The sequence below is a fragment of the Choloepus didactylus genome, chromosome 10 (genome assembly GCF_015220235.1).
Source record: "Choloepus didactylus isolate mChoDid1 chromosome 10, mChoDid1.pri, whole genome shotgun sequence".
Lineage (NCBI taxonomy): Eukaryota > Metazoa > Chordata > Mammalia > Pilosa > Megalonychidae > Choloepus > Choloepus didactylus.
Window position 1 is genome coordinate 33,024,258 of NC_051316.1, and position 17,659 is coordinate 33,041,916.

Here is a 17,659-nt window from a genome sequence, read left to right on the forward strand (position 1 = left end):
TCAGGGATCATGCTGACTGGGGTGTCTTTATCTTGTATGAAGACATTTTTTATTATTTAGGAATTGGTCAAAACATACCGTATCTTCATTAAATGACTTCTCTGAGTGCTTTGTGTTCAGCACAATAAATGGTGCTATAATAAGTTGGCAGGCCTCCCACCAAGTAGACCTTTGATATATGTTGTCTGAGCACATTAATATGAAATCAGAATTACAGAAACACAGGGGGTATTCCTCATGCATAGTTGTCTTATTCTGGAATGGAAAATAAATCAAAGTGCCACATTGCTACCAGGAAGCCTAAAAAATCACATATAAAGGATTGAGTTTTGTTTTTATAAATTGGTTTATTTTATCCATTTCTTTACTGCTTACTAGGTACCTACAATATGCAAGGCTCCACAGGGACTAAAGAGGATGCAGTATACATACATGCACCCTATTATTTGGTTCACACATATTTTTACTTCCTCTCTATCCTTGGTCTGTGTGCAATTAGATAAATGTGCCAGTACTCTTCATTTGTGAATGTGACACCAGTCACTCCTCTGTCTGTGTGCTATTGCTTTGTTCTTCTGGTTTTGATGCTAGGGACTGCCAGTTCATCACTTCTGGTGTTTTTCATCTAATTAGTACAAAATTGTACACAGTAGGTACTATAGACTGTCCTTTTGAGGAAGAACAGAGAAAATAGATTGATGTAGGACTGGATTTGTGATCTGAAAAACTTTTTTGTTGGTATATAACTAAGAGTAATCCCATTGAGCAAAAGAAGATGGAAGATGGAAGTTCACCGAATGTGATTCAAACAAGAGAGAGGCAGCCTATTGGATTGTTCTCAGTAGAGTGGGTTAGTGATTTGTGATGAGAACCTCCATCTGAAGATTTTAAGTTGGGGTTGATGACTGTGCTTCAGAGGTACATAAACCTCATGGGATTATAAATAACATTTCCCGTGGAAATATTATGCATTTTCTTGAGGTGTTAACTATAGCTTTCACTGGATTCTCCAAGAGATCCATGAATAATCCCCGAAAATGATGAATCATTGGATTAGCCAGGGGTCACCATATTTTATCTGAAATGGACCAAATACTGTTCTTTACCTCCAAATCAGTAGAAATAACTTGCTGATTTTATACTACCATTGACCATAGAACTGTGGAGAAGTTTGTGATGTCTTCTAGTCCAGTGCTTCTCAAACTTATATGTTTTGTTAAGGTACAGATTATGATTCAGTTGGTCTGGGTTCCCAGACGGTTTGAATGGTGTCTCATGGACCATACTTTGAGTAGCAAGGTGCAGTGTGGACATTTGCATAAGTAATCACCATTGATGTGGCTTATGCAGGAGATGATGTTATCCAAGGATAGTGGCAGTGAAAAAGAGAGAAGTAAGGTATTTAATATATTTATGAATTAAATCTGATAGAAGTTGCCGAGAGACTTATACAAGATAGATAATGGTGGCATTCATGAGAATAGAGAAATATTGGAAGTGGATGTATTTGTCGAGGAAAGATTTTAGCGTGTTCTTGGCTATACTGAGGATGAAGTGCTTTGGGGCATATAAATGGAGATGTTGAGTTTATAGGGTTCTGGAGCTCAGAGCAGGATCTGCCTGGAGATGTCAATCTGAGAAGTCATGGCCAACGCTGACATCTCCCAGAGAGAGACTGTAGTGTGAGGAGGAGAGTATCTTGCCTTTAGCCTTGGGGGACGCCAATAGTTCTTGTTCACAGAGAGAAAGCGGAGTCTGCAGAAGACACTTGTGATAGAACACCTAAAGAGAGAGGAGGAAAATCAGAAGATTGTGTCATTCAGAAATAGAAAAGAAAGAGAATTTTTCAAGAAATCAGCAGTTAGCGGCAGTACTGCCTAAAATATATAAAATGAGTATTTAAATATGTTGGTTGCATTCAGCTGATAGCAGTCATTAGTGACAGTTGTTTTGATGGAGTGACAGAGGCAAAAGCTATATTGGCATGAATTGGAAAGAAAATGGAGACAGAAAATAGATATTTTCCCCAGAAGGGGAGGAAAGAGAGAAAGTGATGGCTGGATAGAAATGTGAGGTCAAAGAAGGCTTTTTTTTTTTTTTTTTTTTAATTATAGTTTTTTTAATCTTCATTTTATTGAGATATATTCACGTACCACACAGTCGTACAAAACAAATCGTACATTCAATTCTTCACAGTACCATTACATAGTTGTACATTCATCACCTAAATCAATCCCTGACACCTTCATTAGCACACACACAAAAATAACAAGAATAATAATTAAAGTGAAAAAGAGCAATTGAAGTAAAAAAGAACACTGGGTACCTTTGTCTGTTTGTTTCCTTCCCCTATTTTTCTACTCATCCATCCATAAACTAGACAAAACGGAGTGTGATCCTTTTGGCTTTCCCAATCCCATTGTCACCCCTCATAAGCTACATTTTTATACAATTGTCTTCAAGATTCATGGGTTCTGGGTTATAGTTTGATAGTTTCAGGTATCCACCACCAGCTACCCCAATTCTTTAGAACCTAAAAAGGGTTGTCTAAATTGTGCATAAGAGTGCCTACCAGAGTGACCTCTCGGCTCCTTTTGGAATCTCTCTGCCACTGAAGCTTATTTCATTTCCTTTCACATCCCCCTTTTAGTCAAGAAGATGTTCTCCGTCCCACGATGCCGGGTCTACATTCCTCCCCGGGAGTCATATTCCACGTTGCCAGGGAGATTCACTCCCCTGGGTGTCTGATCCCACGTAGTGGGGAGGGCAGTGATTTCACCTTTCAAGTTGGCTTAGCTAGAGAGAGAGGGCCACATCTGAGCAACAAAGAGGCATTTGGGAGGAGGCTCTTAGGCACAATTATCGGGAGGCCTAGCCTCTCCTTTGCAGCAACCATCTTCCCAAGGGTAAAACCTATGGTAGAGGGCTCAACCCATCAAACCACCAGTCCCCTATGTCTGTGGTCATGTTAGCAACCATGGAGGTGCGGTAGGCGAATACCCCTGCATTCTCCACAGGCTCCTCAAGGGGGCACTACACAATTTTTTCCCCTTGGTTTTTTTTTTTTTTTTAAACTTTCTTTTCTTTTTTAAATCAACTGTATGGAAAAAAATTAAAAAAAAAAACAAAACATACAATAAAAGAACATTTCAAAGAGACCATAACAAGGGAGTAAGAAAAAGACAACTAACCTAAGATAACTGCTTTACTTCCAACCTGTTCCTACTTTACCCCAAGAAAGTTACCTAATATAGCAACATTTCTGTGAACTTGTTCCTACTATATCCATCAGAAATTAACAGACCATAGTCATTCCTGGGCATCCCCAGAACATTAAATAGCTTATCTGTTCTTCTTGGATTATTGTTCCCCCTTCCTTAATTGCTCTCTATTGCTAGTTCCCCTACATTCTACATTATAAGCCATTTGTTTTACATTTTTCAAAGTTCACATTAGTGGTAGCATATAATATTTGTCTTTTTGTGCCTGGCTTATTTCGCTCAGCATTATGTCTTCAAGGTTCATCAATATTGTCATATGTTTCACGAGATCGTTCCTTCTTACTGCCGTGTAGTATTCCATCGTGTGTATATACCACATTTTATTTATCCACTCATCTGTTGAAGGACATTTGGGTTGTTTCCATCTCTTGGCAATTGTGAATAATGCTGCTATGAACATTGGCGCGCAGATATCTGTTCGTGTCACTGCTTTCCGATCTTCCGGGTATATACCGAGAAGTGCAATCGCTGGATCGAATGGTAACTCTATATCTAGTTTTCTGAGGAACTGCCAGACTGACTTCCAGAGTGGCTGAACCATTATATAGTCCCACCAACAATGAATAAGAGTTCCAATTTCTCCACATCCCCTCCAGCATTTGTAGTTTCCTGTTTGTTTAATGGCAGCCACTCTAATCGGTGTTAGATGATATCTCATTGTGGTCTTAATTTGCATCTCTCTAATAGCTAGTGAAGCTGAACATTTTTTCATGTGTTTCTTGGCCATTTTTATTTCCTCTTCAGAGAACTGTCTTTTCATATCTTTTGCCCATTTTATAATTGGGCTGTCTGTACTATTGTCATTGAGTTGTAGGATTTCTTTATATATGCAAGATATCAGTCTTTTGTCAGATACATGGTTTCCAAAAATTTTTTCCCATTGAGTTGGCTGCCTCTTGACCTTTTTGAGAAATTCCTTTGAGGTGCAGAAACTTCTAAGCTTGAGGAATTCCCATTTATCTATTTTTTATTTTGTTGCTTGTGCTTTGGGTATAAAGTCTAGGAAGTGGCCGCCTAATACAAGGTCTTGAAGATGTTTTCCTACATTATCTTCTAGGAGTTTTATGATACTTTCTTTTATATTGAGATCTTTGGTCCATTTTGAGTTAATTTTTGTGTAGGGTGTGAGGTAGGGGTCCTCTTTCATTCTTTTGGATATGAATATCCAACTCTCCCAGCCCCATTTGTTGAAAAGACCATTATGGCTCAGTTCAGTGACTTTGGGGGCCTTATCAAAAATCAGTCGGCCATAGGTCTGAGGGTCTATCTCCGAATTCTCAATTCGATTCCATTGATCTATATGTCTGTCTTTGTGCCACTACCATGCTGTTTTGACAACTGTGGCTTTATAATCTTCAAAGTCAGGGAGTGTAAGTCCTCCCACTTCGTTTTTCTTTTTTAGAGTGTCTTTAGCAATTCGAGGCATCTTCCCTTTCCAAATAAATTTGATAACTAGCTTTTCCAAGTCTGCAAAGTAGGTTGTTGGAATTTTGATTGGGATTGCATTGAATCTGTAGATGAGTTTGGGTAGAATTGACATCTTAATGACATTTAGCCTTCCTATCCATGAACATGGAATATTTTTCCATCTTTTAAGGTCCCCTTCTATTTCTTTTAGTAGAGTTATGTAGTTTTCTTTGTATAGGTCTTTTACATCTTTGGTTAAGTTTATTCCTAGGTACTTGATTTTTTTAGTTGCTATTGAAAATGGTATCTTTTTCTTGAGTGTCTCTTCAGTTTGTTCATTTCTAGCATATAGAAACATTACTGACTTATGTGCATTAATCTTGTATCCTGCTACTTTGCTAAATTTGTTTATTAGCTGTAGTAGCTGTATCGTCGATTTCTCAGGGTTTTCCAGATATAAGATCATATCATCTGCAAACAATGACATTTTTACTTCTTCTTTTCCAATTTGGATTCCTTTTATTTCTTTCTCTTGCCGGATTGCACTGGCTAGCACTTCCAGCACAATGTTGAATAACAGTGGTGACAGCGGGCATCCTTGTCTTGTTCCTGATCTTAGAGGGAAGGCATTCAGTCTCTCACCATTGAGTACTATGCTGGCTGTGGGTTTTTCATATATGCTCTTTATCATATTGAGGAAGTTTCCTTCAATTCCTACCTTCTGAAGTGTTTTTATCAAAAAGGGATGTTGGATTTTGTCGAGTGCTTTTTCAGCATCTATTGAGATGATCAATTGATTTTTCCCTTTTGACTTGTTAATGTATTGTAATACATTGATTGATTTTCTTATGTTGAACCATCCTTGCATGCCTGGAATGAACCCCACTTGGTCATGGTGCATGATTTTTTTAATGTGTCTTTGGATTCAATTTGCAAGTATTTTGTTGAGGATTTTTGCATCTATATTCATTAGGGAGATTGGCCGGTAGTTTTCCTTTTTTGTAGCATCTTTGCCTGGTTTTGGTATTAGATTGATGTTAGCTTCATAAAATGAGTTAGGTAGTGTTGCATTTTCTTCAAGTGTTTTGAAAGAGTTTGAGTAAGATTGGTGTCAGTTCTTTCTGGAAAGTTTGGTAGAATTCGCCTGTGAAGCCATCTGGCCCTGGGCATTTATTTGTGGGAAGATTTTTGATGACTGATTGGATCTCTTTGCTTGTGATGGGTTGATTGAGGTCTTCTGTTTCTTCTCTGGTGAGTCTAGGTTGTTCATATGTTTCCAGGAAATTGTCCATTTCCTCTACATTGTCCAGTTTGTTGCCATACAGTTGTTCATAGTATCCTCTTATAATTTTTTAAATTTCTTCAGGATCTGCAGTTATGTCACCTTTTTCATTTGTTATTTTGTTTATATGGGTCTTCTCTCTTTTTGATTTTGTCAGTCTAGCTAGGGGCTTGTCAATCTTGTTGATCTTCTCAAAGAACCAACTTTTGGTGATATTTATCCTCTCTATTGTTTTTTTGTTCTCTCTGTCATTTATTTCTGCTTTAATCCTTGTTATTTCTTTTCTTGTACTTGGTTTAGGATTGGTTTGCTGTTCATTTTCTAGTTTCTTCAGTTGATCCATTAGTTCTTTGATTTTGGCTCTTTCTTCCTTTTTAATATATGCATTTAGTGCTATAAATTTCCCCCTTAGCACTGTTTTTGCTGCATCCCATAGGTTTTGGTATGTTGTGTTCTCATTTTCATTCGTCTCTATATATTTAGCAATTTCTCTTGCTATTTCATCTTTAACCCACTGATTGTTTAGGAGTGTGTTGTTTAACCTCCAGGTATTTGTGAATTTTCTAAGTCTCTGATGGTTATTGACTTCTAATTGTATTCCATTGTGGTCAGAGAATGTGCTTTGAATAATTTCAAACTTTTTAAATTTATTGAGGCTTGTTTTATGTCCCAGCATATGATCTATTCTGGAGAAAGTTCCGTGAGCACTAGAGAAGTATGTGTATCCTGGTGATTTGGGATGTAATGTTCTGTATATGTCTGTTAAATCTAATTCATTTATCAGATTGTTTAGGTTTTCAATTTCCTTCTTGGTCTTCTGTCTGGTTGATCTATCTATAGGAGAGAGTGATGTGTTGAAGTCTCCCACAATTATTGTGGAAACATCAATTGCTTCCTTTAGTTTTGCCAGTGTATCTCTCATGTATTTTGTGGCACCTTGACTGGGTACATAAACATTTATGATTGTTATTTCTTCTTGTTGAATTGCCCCGTTTATTAGTATGTAGTGGCCTTCTTTGTCTCTCAAAATATCCCTGCATTTAAAGTCTATTTTATCTGAGATTAATATTGCTACACCTGCTTTCTTTTGGCTGTAGCTTGCATGAAATATTTTTCTCCATCCTTTCACTTTCAGTTTCTTTGTGTCCCTGTGTCTAAGATGAGTCTCTTGTATGCAACATATTGATGGTTCATTTTTTTTGATCCATTCTGCGAATCTATATCTTTTAATTGGGGAGTTTAATCCATTTACATTCAGCATTATAACCGTGAAGGCATTTCTTGAATCAGCCATCTTATCCTTTGGTTTATGTTTGTCGTATATATTTTTCCCCTCTCTCTATTAATATCCTTTATTGTACCCATACCGAATCTCTTTAGTACTGAACCTTTCTCCAAGTCTCTCTGTCCTTTCTTTGTTTCTCTGTCTGTAGGGCTCCCTTTAGTATCTGAAGTAGGGCAGGTCTCTTGTTAGCAAATTCTCTCAGCATTTGTTTGTCCCTGAAAAATTTAAGCTCTCCCTGAAATTTGAAGGAGAGCTTTGCTGGATAAAGTATTCTTGGTTGGAAATTTTTCTCACTCAAAATTTTAAATATATCGTGCCACTGCCTTCTTGCCTCCATGGTGGCTGCTGAGAAGTCACTACTTAGTCTTATGCTGTTTCCTTTGTATGTGGTGAATTGCTTTTCTCTTTCTGCATTCAGAACTTGCTCCTTCTCTTCCGTGTTTGACAGTGTGATCAGAATATGTCTCAGGGTGTGTTTATTTGGATTTATTCTATTTGGAGTTCGCTGAGCATTTATGATTTGTGTATTTATGTTGTTTAGAAGATTTGGGAAGTTTTCCCCAACAATTTCTTTGAATACTCTTCCTAGACCTTTTCCCTTTTCTTCCCCTTCTGGAACACCAATGAGTCTTATATTCGGACGTTTTATATTATCCATCATATCCCTGAGGTCCTTTTCGATTTTTTCAATTTTTTACCCCATTCTTTATTTTCTGCTTTCATTTTCCATTCTGTCATCTTCCAGGTCACTGATTCGTTGTTCAACTTCCTCTAGTCTTGTACTGTGAGTGTCCAGAATGTTTGTAATTTGGTCAGCAGTTTCTTTAATTTCCATAAGATCATCTATTTTTTTATTTAATATTGCAATGTCTTCTTTATGCTCTTCTAGGGTCTTCTTGATATCCTTTGTCTCCCGTACTATTGTCTCATTGTTCATCTTTAGTTCTTTGAGTAGCTGCTCTAGGTGCTGTGTCTCTTCTGATCTTTTGGTTTGGGTACTTGGGCTTGGGTTATCCATATCATCTGGTTTTTTCATATGCTTTATAATTTTCTGTTGTTTTTGGCCTCTTGGCATTTGCTGTACTTGATAGGGTTCTTTTAGGATTTGTAGACCAATTGAAGTCCTTATCTCTAATTTACCAGATCTACAGCTTCGTGGAGTACGCTTTCTCTAACTAACCAGCAGGTGGCGTCCACGAGCCACCTGTTCTCCACAAGCCAGTTCTTCCGTGCTTAGCCTTTGTGGTGAGTGGGGGAGTGAGTCTTGTGGGGTCCAATTGGTGTACCAAGCTTGCATGTGTAGTTGGTGTTGCCCGCCCTGTATATGGGGCATGTTTCTGGGCAGTCAGGGAGGGGGGGTGGCTCTAACAATCAAATCTCCCTGGTGATCCTGGAGTTTTAAAGCTGCTGCAATAGTCTAATCCTTCAGTTCAGTCCTGCCACAGTTTGTCTCTGCCACTGACCCACAAGTCCTTGGTCTTGGCGTGTGGCTCCTGAGACTTGCAAGTGGGTCCCTCTTCCAGGCCGTGCACCCCCTGGTCCTCTGTTGAGGGATGACTGTGCTATGTCACAGGTGAGTGCCGTCCCCCCAGGGCAGTTCTGGGCTGCTGGGCTGTGTAGGGAGGCTCCCAGTCTGCTGAAATGATGGCTGAATGGGGCTTTGTTAATTCACACTGCTCCACCTTCCCAACTCTGGGACAATCAGCTGAGGTTGCAGGGAAGACTAATGTCCACACCCAGTTTTGTGGTGTGTGCCTGTTATTTGAAGCACTTCTGTCACACTGGGTTGTCTGGGGTAGCTCTGGGCTGTGGGGCTGGTGATGGGCAGGAGTGTTTCCTGTCTACCAGGATGATGGCTGTGAGCGGACACCCCCCCTTTTCTTGGGAAGTTGTGGTGTTTAGTGAATTTTCTCAGCCACTGGATTATTGCCTTTTGTCTCAGAGCTCTCTTAGTTCTGCTCTTGTCTTGACCTGCCCAAATTGCAAGTCTTTGAAGCTTTCTGTATTGGGCTTCTTAGAGTAATTGTTTCAGAAAAGGAAAAAAAGATTAAAAAAAAAAAAAACCCTCCTTGTAGATCTAATGGGTTATTGAAATGCTAAGAGACAAAGCAATTAGGGCCATTGAGGAAAGATCCAGGGAGCAGAGAGATCAGTTTTTCTTCTGGATTTGCATATGAGCCTGAGGGCCTGAGCTCTGCCCTTCCCCTTTCTATGTTCACCAGAACTCCAAAAATCCTCTGCTTTTATTTTGGAGTTTTTCGTGCTGTTTTTTTCTATGTCTGTCTCCTCTCTGCTGGGCTGGCTGCTCTCAGATTCTCTGGTGTCTGGTCTCAGTCTATCTCTGGTTGGAGTTTGGATCAGTAGAATGACTGTCCGATAAGGGCTGCCACTGCAGTTCTCCTTTCTCCTTCCCAGAGCTGACAGCCTCTCCTCCCATGGGACTGAGCTTGGCAGGGAGGGGTGCAGGTCCCCTTGCCACAAAAACTTACAGATTTCGCTGATCTCAGCAGTTCCACGTTTTCCTGAGTGTTGTATGAAGTATGCCCAAAGTCATATTGCTCTGTGGTGTCCAGTCCAGGCAGTTCCTGGCTTTCTACCTGCTTTCCTGGAGGAGTAACTAAAACATACAGCTCACCAGTCCGTCATCTTGCCCCACCCTGCATCAGCTTTGGTTTTTAAATAATGAGACTTGTCCATGTTCAAATTCCAGTGGGAAGTATCCTTTTGAGACAGAGTGATTGGATATATAAGCTGAAAAATTACAGATGGTGGTATTTGGTTCCTGAGAAGGTAGGAGGTGATGGAATTCAAAACTTAGAAATTAGCTTTTGAAAGGAAGAGAGGTGCTTGACCAATGTAAGAGGAGTGGAGAAAGAGAAAATAATACATGGAAAGATACGGTGGTAGAGTGTGGAGGGCTTCAGCGGTCTCCATGACGCAGAAGCTGAGGTCATTTTCTATGAGGAAGAGGGGAGCTTTGTCAGTAAGGACATGTAGAGAAGAGTGACCTTGATTTGAAGTAGTCATCGAGAGTACACTGACCACACAAATATTGTGTGACTTACTCTGGGGCAAGGTCATAGAACACAGAGTTTAAGACTCTGATTATGCCAGAAAAGTGTAACTGGCCAGGTCGTCAATGAAATTATGGGTCATGGAAGTCAAACAGGAAGAGAATGAAAGTGGAAAACTAGAAGGCTGATGGTAGGGGTCAAAATAAGCAAGACAATTATTGAGAGGCCCTGCTAAAGTGGAAGAATGGTTATAGTGGGAATAGTTAACAGGCTCGAAGAAAAGAAGCCAAGATCCCAATGAGGGATGCCCTAATAGGTGATTTTTTTTTTTTCCTCTTTTGTATCTGGCTTCTCTCTTTTTTTTTTTTTTTTTTTTTTTTTTTATTAAATTCAGTTTTATTGAAATACATTCACACACCATACAATCATCCATGGTGTACAATCTACTGTCCACAGTATGATAACATAGTTATGCGTTCATCACCACAATCTATCTCTGAACATTTTCCTTACATCAGAAAGAACCAGAACAAGAATAAAAAATAAAAGTGAAAAAAGAACACCCAAATCATCCCCCCATCCCACCCCATTTGTCCTTTAGTTTTTATCCCCATTTTTCTGCTCATCCATACACTAGATAAAGGGGATGTGATCCACAAGGTCTTCACAATCACACTGTCACCCCTTGTAATCTACATTATTATATAATTGTCTTCAGGAGTCCAGACTGCTGGGTTGGAGTTTGGTAGTTTCAGATATTTACTTCTAGCTATTCCAATACATTAAAACCTAAGAGGTGTTACCTATATAGTGCATAAGAATGTCCACCAGAGTGACCTCTCGACTCCATTTGAAATCTCTCGGCCACTGAAACTATTTCGTCTCATTTTGCATCCCCCTTTTGGTCAAGAAGATACTCTCAGTCCCACGATGCCAGGTCCACATTCATCCCTGGGAGTCATATTGTGCATTGCGGGAGATTTACACCCCTGGGAGTCGGGTCCCACGTAGGGGGGAGGGCAGTGAGTCCACCTGTCGAGATGGCTCAGTTAGAGGAGCAACAAAGAGGTACTCAGGGGAAGACTCTTAGGCACAATTACATGCAAGTTTAGACTCTCCTATGCGGTAATGAGCTTCATAAGGGCAAGTCCCATGCTCAAGGGCTCAGCACATCAAACCGCCAGTCCCAATGTTTGTGACAAAATCAACACCAGTCCAGGTGAGGATTTCCAACACATCCGCACCTTCCCCCAGATCCTCAGGGCTGGAGAGGGGGAGGCTGTAAATATATTTTTTATTATCTGCCCAAATTACTCTGAGATGTGTCACTATTTCACTCCAGCCTATACTAACCTACCGTATCTCACTTCCTATTCAAAGTTCCATGCAATTGTGGTATTTGAACAAATCGACTGTAGAGTTGTACCATTTAGAAAGTTTAGATCCTGTACCAAATAGATAGCTATTCCCTTGGTCTCATATGGAAGTTGAAGTTTTAAAACACAATCAGATTCAACCTTTGCCCTTTGGCCTTGCTTGCCCTGGTCTTAACCAGACCTGCTTCATTCATATCACTAATTGAAGTCTGGGCTCTTTTTCAGCTTTTTTTTTTTTGACAGTGGCTGTATGCACTAATACTGACATTCATATCTGCTGAGCTCTAGCTCTGAGTTTCAGGTGTCTCAGAGATATGCATTGTTCCAGAGACCAATCAGGTTATACGCTAGGGGATCAGCATCTCATAGTTTAGAGATAGGCACCTAATAGGTGATTTTGATGTTCGAACCATTTCAGAGTATGACAAAGCCCAAAGCCTGACTGAAGGAGCAAGTGGCTGGGGGTGGGGGAAAGGGGCAGAGGAGAAGCTCGCAGGTGCTGAGCAGGTCAGGAAACCGAGGTCATGGTGTTGGACGGATGGTCCACCTGGTTGTTGAAGTTCTCTGGAATGTTGGCAGGACTTGGGGCACAGAGAAAGACTGTGATCCGGTGCCAAAGTCTTTCATGAATGTTGGTGATCAGAGGATAAGGGTAAATTTATCAGCTGGGAGGTTGGTAAACAGCAGACAGCTAAGAGGAAAGGGAGAGGTTGTCGTGCATGACATGGGAGGGGAAGTGGTAATTGTTAGCAAGTGATGATGGGGAGCACAGAGGACAAAAACCTCATATCTTATTTTTGAGCTACACAACAGTGAGAGAATAAATGGTCGCCATTTAGGAGAAATGTGAGCAAGTATCTGCTAGAGGAGTCTTGCTTAAAGCACAGTGGAGGGTGGAGGGATTAAGCAGAGAAGCAGATAAATTCCTAGAGGACTTCATGTATGGAGCAGTATTCCTAGAGAGCTCAGTAGAGGGTTTAGATGGGGCTGTTGGAGGGATAGGCTGGGTCAAGACCCCAGAAGTACTAAGCAGAAGGGATGAGGGTGGAGGAGAAGATGGATGGCTAGAGATTTACACTTTGGGTATTCGTTGATGAAAACATGAGTGGAAATGCATGGTGGGTTTTCAGTTAATCTCTTTGAGGAGAGTGGGCACTGGGCTCCAGACCAGACAGCTTCTCTGGGCTTAAATGATAATGGTCCCAGATCTGCAGTCTCTGGTCAACTAAATTTGGAGCAATTTCTGTAGCCACTTGGTCTGGGTGACATTCTTTTCAGCCAAGGCATGGGATGGTAGAAAACTATTCTGCCTTATACCCAAATTTCCTGGCTATGATTATTTTCAACTTTTATATACCTACCATCAGACTCCTTTGGTGTAAGTTGGCAGGGATCTATAAACGTGCACGTATACGTTTTCAGAGTGCTTACAGGCTTTAGAACAGTTTACAAGGTATTTGAAAGCACATAGTTCCATATGTCTTGCATTATCCTTTTATGAACACAACATTTTTCTCTTGGATTTATTCACACTTCTGGGAAAATTCAGATTGAGAAAAGGAAATTTTATGTTGGGTTTATAGTTTCTGTTAGTTGATTCATCAAGTGGAAAGAAAAAGCACATCGGAGAGTATTTAGATTTGAGAAATAAGCTTGGGATTGAGAGGCAACGTGTACATTCTCAGTGATCTCAAATGAGTGAAATTGAGACTAATTTCAGCAGGTGGATCTTCCTGCCATTCCCTAGACTTCCATTACTTATTTTTTCACTTTTAACACAGGTTCTATATTATCTCATTTAGTTCTGTGACTCTTGAGTTTAGAGGTAGATAGCAGATGTTCTAAACGTTTGGCTGATAATGTAAGGCTGAATTTGACCTCAGAGGTAGAAAAAGGCGTGAGGTGCTGAAACCCAGCATGGCCTCTAACAGTTGCTCAAATTTTGAGTAAGCTACATAAGCAGCTTCTGAACCCATTTCCCCCCTGTTAACCATGAAAGTTTTAATACCTATTTATGGGGAACAGTATAGACATTCGTGTCTTCCTCTTAGATGAATTATTTGTTTACATGTGTAAAGTGTAGGAAGAAGGTGAAGTCTTGTCTGAGGAAAACTGGCCTTGGTGGTGGGTAAGTGTTAAATATTGTCTCCTATTTTAGTTTTACACTTTCTGGATATCTTGATATTAGTTTGAGCAGTTGAATGTCTTTAGGGAGCTGACAGCAGTTTGATATCATTGCAGACTGTAATAAAGTACATAAAGTTAAGTGAGGGCTTTGAAAGTTGATGTGTTCTACCAAGAATTTAATCATTGGGAAATGCAGAATTGTTCAGATAAAGCAAAGAATTTTTCAGAAATTTTCTTTTTAGGGGAAGTAAAAGGCTAGGTAGTTTTCACCCCTTTCCATCAGCAGGCTCATTGATTACCAGGTGATCTGTGGTTGGATGATGAATTTTGTTAAAGGGTCTCTCATGTTGTCCGTTTCCTTTTGTTGTGCAGACTGATTCAATGTTGCTTGCAAAAATCTTCAGTGCCTTTACAGACACCATGAAGACAAGACTGTCAGATAATTGCTTCTTTTCTTATTTCCTGTATTGGTTGGCTTATAGTATTGGTTTCTGGAATTTTTTAAGGATTTATTTCTTCAAACAGGAGTAATGAATTTGGGAGAAAGAATTTTCTGCAGGAAAAATGTGGTCATGTTATGGAAAGTTTAAGGAAATATTTATATAAATTCAATAGCTAGAATGCACCTAAAGGAAAATCTGTTGATGTTATTAAGATCAATATATTTTCTTCTCCCATCTGTTGATGGTCTTACCTGAATTTTTCACACCAAGATTTCTGAGTACTGTGTTGGAGGTTTCTTTCATCCCCTTGATGCAGATAGAAATGTCATCTTGACCTTGCTTCTGAAGGCTGTTTTAACCTCACTAATTAATCAACGCCCACTACTTTTCAGTAAAGCTCCCTTGAGAAAAAAGGGTCTTTGACTAGGGAAATGTCCTAATTGGATAGGACTTGTCATCAAAAAAACAGTCATAAAATGTTGATTATATTTTTACCATTAGGAATTTCACTGCTTAACACCAATGTCTTTTAACAAGAATTTTGTTAACTTAAGTCAGTTTTAGCCTGGAGGTAATTGGGAGTCTTGAAAAGTTCAAGTCACCTTAGCAATTCATGAGTCAGGAAAAGGGTGGGGTTTTGATTCATGATATTAAAAAAATAGAGTTTGGGTTTAATACAATAGCCTCCATACTTGGTAACGTCTAATACTTGTTTTTTCTATGTCTCTCAAACTATGCTGTAAAATTTTTATTATGTAAATATTAAAAAACAACATAGAATTTTATAATGCATCTCCATGAACCTGTCATTCAGCTTCAAAAATTACCAATATTTTGTCAATCTTGTTTCTTCAGTCCCTTCACTTTTTTGTTAATTTGCTGGGATATGTATTTTTTTATTTTTTATTTTTATTTTTTCTATGAGTGCACTTTAAAATTTATTGCCAGCCATATTGTTCTCTAAACCTCAATGTCAGTAATTACTCTGATTAGGGAGAGCATGCTTAATGGTATTTATTTTTAAATCTTTTACAAACAAGTATGTATCTATGGATGAATTATATTAGGTTCCATCATATGAAATGCCAGTATTTAATCATTATGACCTGTATTTTTCCTTTTTTTTGAGAATATATTCACATACCAGATAATCATCCAAAGTGTACAATCAGTGGTTCATGGTATCATCATATAATAGTGCATGTATCACCTCTATCAATTTTTGAACATTTTCATCACTCCAAAAAAATAAAAATAAGAATAAAAATAAAAAAGAACACCCAAAACATCCTACACCCCTTATCCCCCCCTCCATTATTTATTTATTTATTGCTTTTGTTTTCTTACTTATCTGTTGATACACTGGATAAAGGGAGTGTCAGTTGCAAGGTTTTTACAATCACATGGTCACATTGTAAAAGCTGTATAGTTATATAACCGTCTTCAAGAATCAAGGCTACTGGGTTACAGTTCAACAGTTTCAGTTACTTCCTTCTAGCTATTCCAATACACTAAAAACAGGGATATCTATATAATGCATAAGAATAACCTCCAGAATGACCTCTTGACTCTATTTGAAATCCTTCAGCCATTGAAACTTTATTTTGTTTGATTTCTTTCCCCTTTTGGTCAAGAACGCTTTTCAGTTCCCACAATGCTGGGTCCAGGCTCATCCCTGGGAGTCATGTCCCATGTTGCCAGGGAGATTCACACCCCTGGGAGTCCTGTCCCAGGTAGGGGTAGGGCAGTGAGTTTACCTTCCAAGAGTTGGCTTAGAGAGAGAGAGGTTACATCTGTTGTTGGGATGTTTTTAAGGAAATCCCAGACATAATATTATTTCACCCATAAACACTTCAGTATTCATCTGTGTGAATATATTTTCATGCCATTAAAATAACTATGAATACAAAACTGGGCCTAGTGCTTTATTGTTTTACAGTGCCTTATCTCTTCAGGTTACCATGGTAGGTATTATCATCACTATTAAGGAGATTAAAAAACATACAAACCAGAACTGTCAGGAGCTATTGAATGTGTCAAAGGGCTTCAAACCTGGGTCTCCTACAAATACTGAATTCTGTTTTATTCTTTGCAAAGTATATAATGATAACAAGAAAAAAGGCTGTTCTTGGGTATTTGATTTCAACTGCTTTGAGCAGAGGCTCCCTGCTTTGGGTCAATTAAAGGAGGGTGAAGATGACCAGAGGAAGGTGGGACTGGAGATGGTCCAAGCTGAGTAGTCTCTGGGGCCATCTAATGCTGAGGGCTTGCTGCTGCTGGGGTATCTGAGGAGCCTACTTGGACACATAAGTGTCCCAGTTCAGCTAATGAGGGTAGAGATCAAAATCTATGAAAGGGCAGCAATAGGGGATGGACAGTGAGTCAGCAGTATATGAAAGACATCAAAATGGAATGGTGATGGACTGATTTCATGACTGAATGTTTTGAGCATTCCCTTACCTCACTGACTTCCTGAGGTGGGCCGAATCACAGGGGGAATTATATTTTTTTCTTAGGTATCAATGTCCTCTAAATCTTTGCATTCACCTAGGACTTGTAGGAAGGCAGCCTTCCCTCACGCCATGCTGTTGATGCCTTCCCAGTGTTTATTCCCATGGGCCACCTGTCCTGTTGGGCCTGTTTACCCCACCCATTCTCCCAGTGGTCAACAGGAGAGGACCAGAGCTGAGATGCTCAGTTCCTGGCTTTATGTTTCCTCTTCTCTGAGAGTCAAGTTCGCAAGTGAACTTTTGTGTTTCCAGCCCATTTTCCCCATCTGGTAGAATTTTAAATCTATCAGAAATCTTACAGCTCTTCAAATCCAACATTCTCATTTTTCAGATGAAGATCCCAAGTGTCAGAGTGGTCCTGAGAACACAGACTATAAAAATGCAAAGGCTGAAACACAGGCCTTTTAACACGAAGTACATAACTCCTACACTATGCTGATAATTTTCAGTAAAACCTGAGTTTTATTCAGTGTAGATCATATCTCATAATAAGTTCTAGTGGACTATATGAGTTACTTGGTTAGAATATAAATAATATAATAAATATTTGTTTCAATAACTGGAAGATTATTTCCCTATGGGAAAATGTTCTTGTAATTGTTTATATCGTATTTCATTATAGTACACAATAGTGTAGTATGTTATTCTTTCTGAATTTTGTTCACACAAACAAATAAACCTATAAACACATGATAGACACACACCATCCCTGAATGCTCACTCTTTTTCTGCTTTTTTTTTTAAACTCCTTAACTCCGTATATCCTATCTAGATGGATGGGGCAATAAATTAATGACCCACTGTAAGAATAACTCAAGTCAAATTTTAATATGAATTGATTTTGAAATAATGTCATATAAGTATACTAATATTTTAAATAGGTTTTTATTATGTTATACTGGCTCTGAGATATGTATGATTAAAAACCTCATTA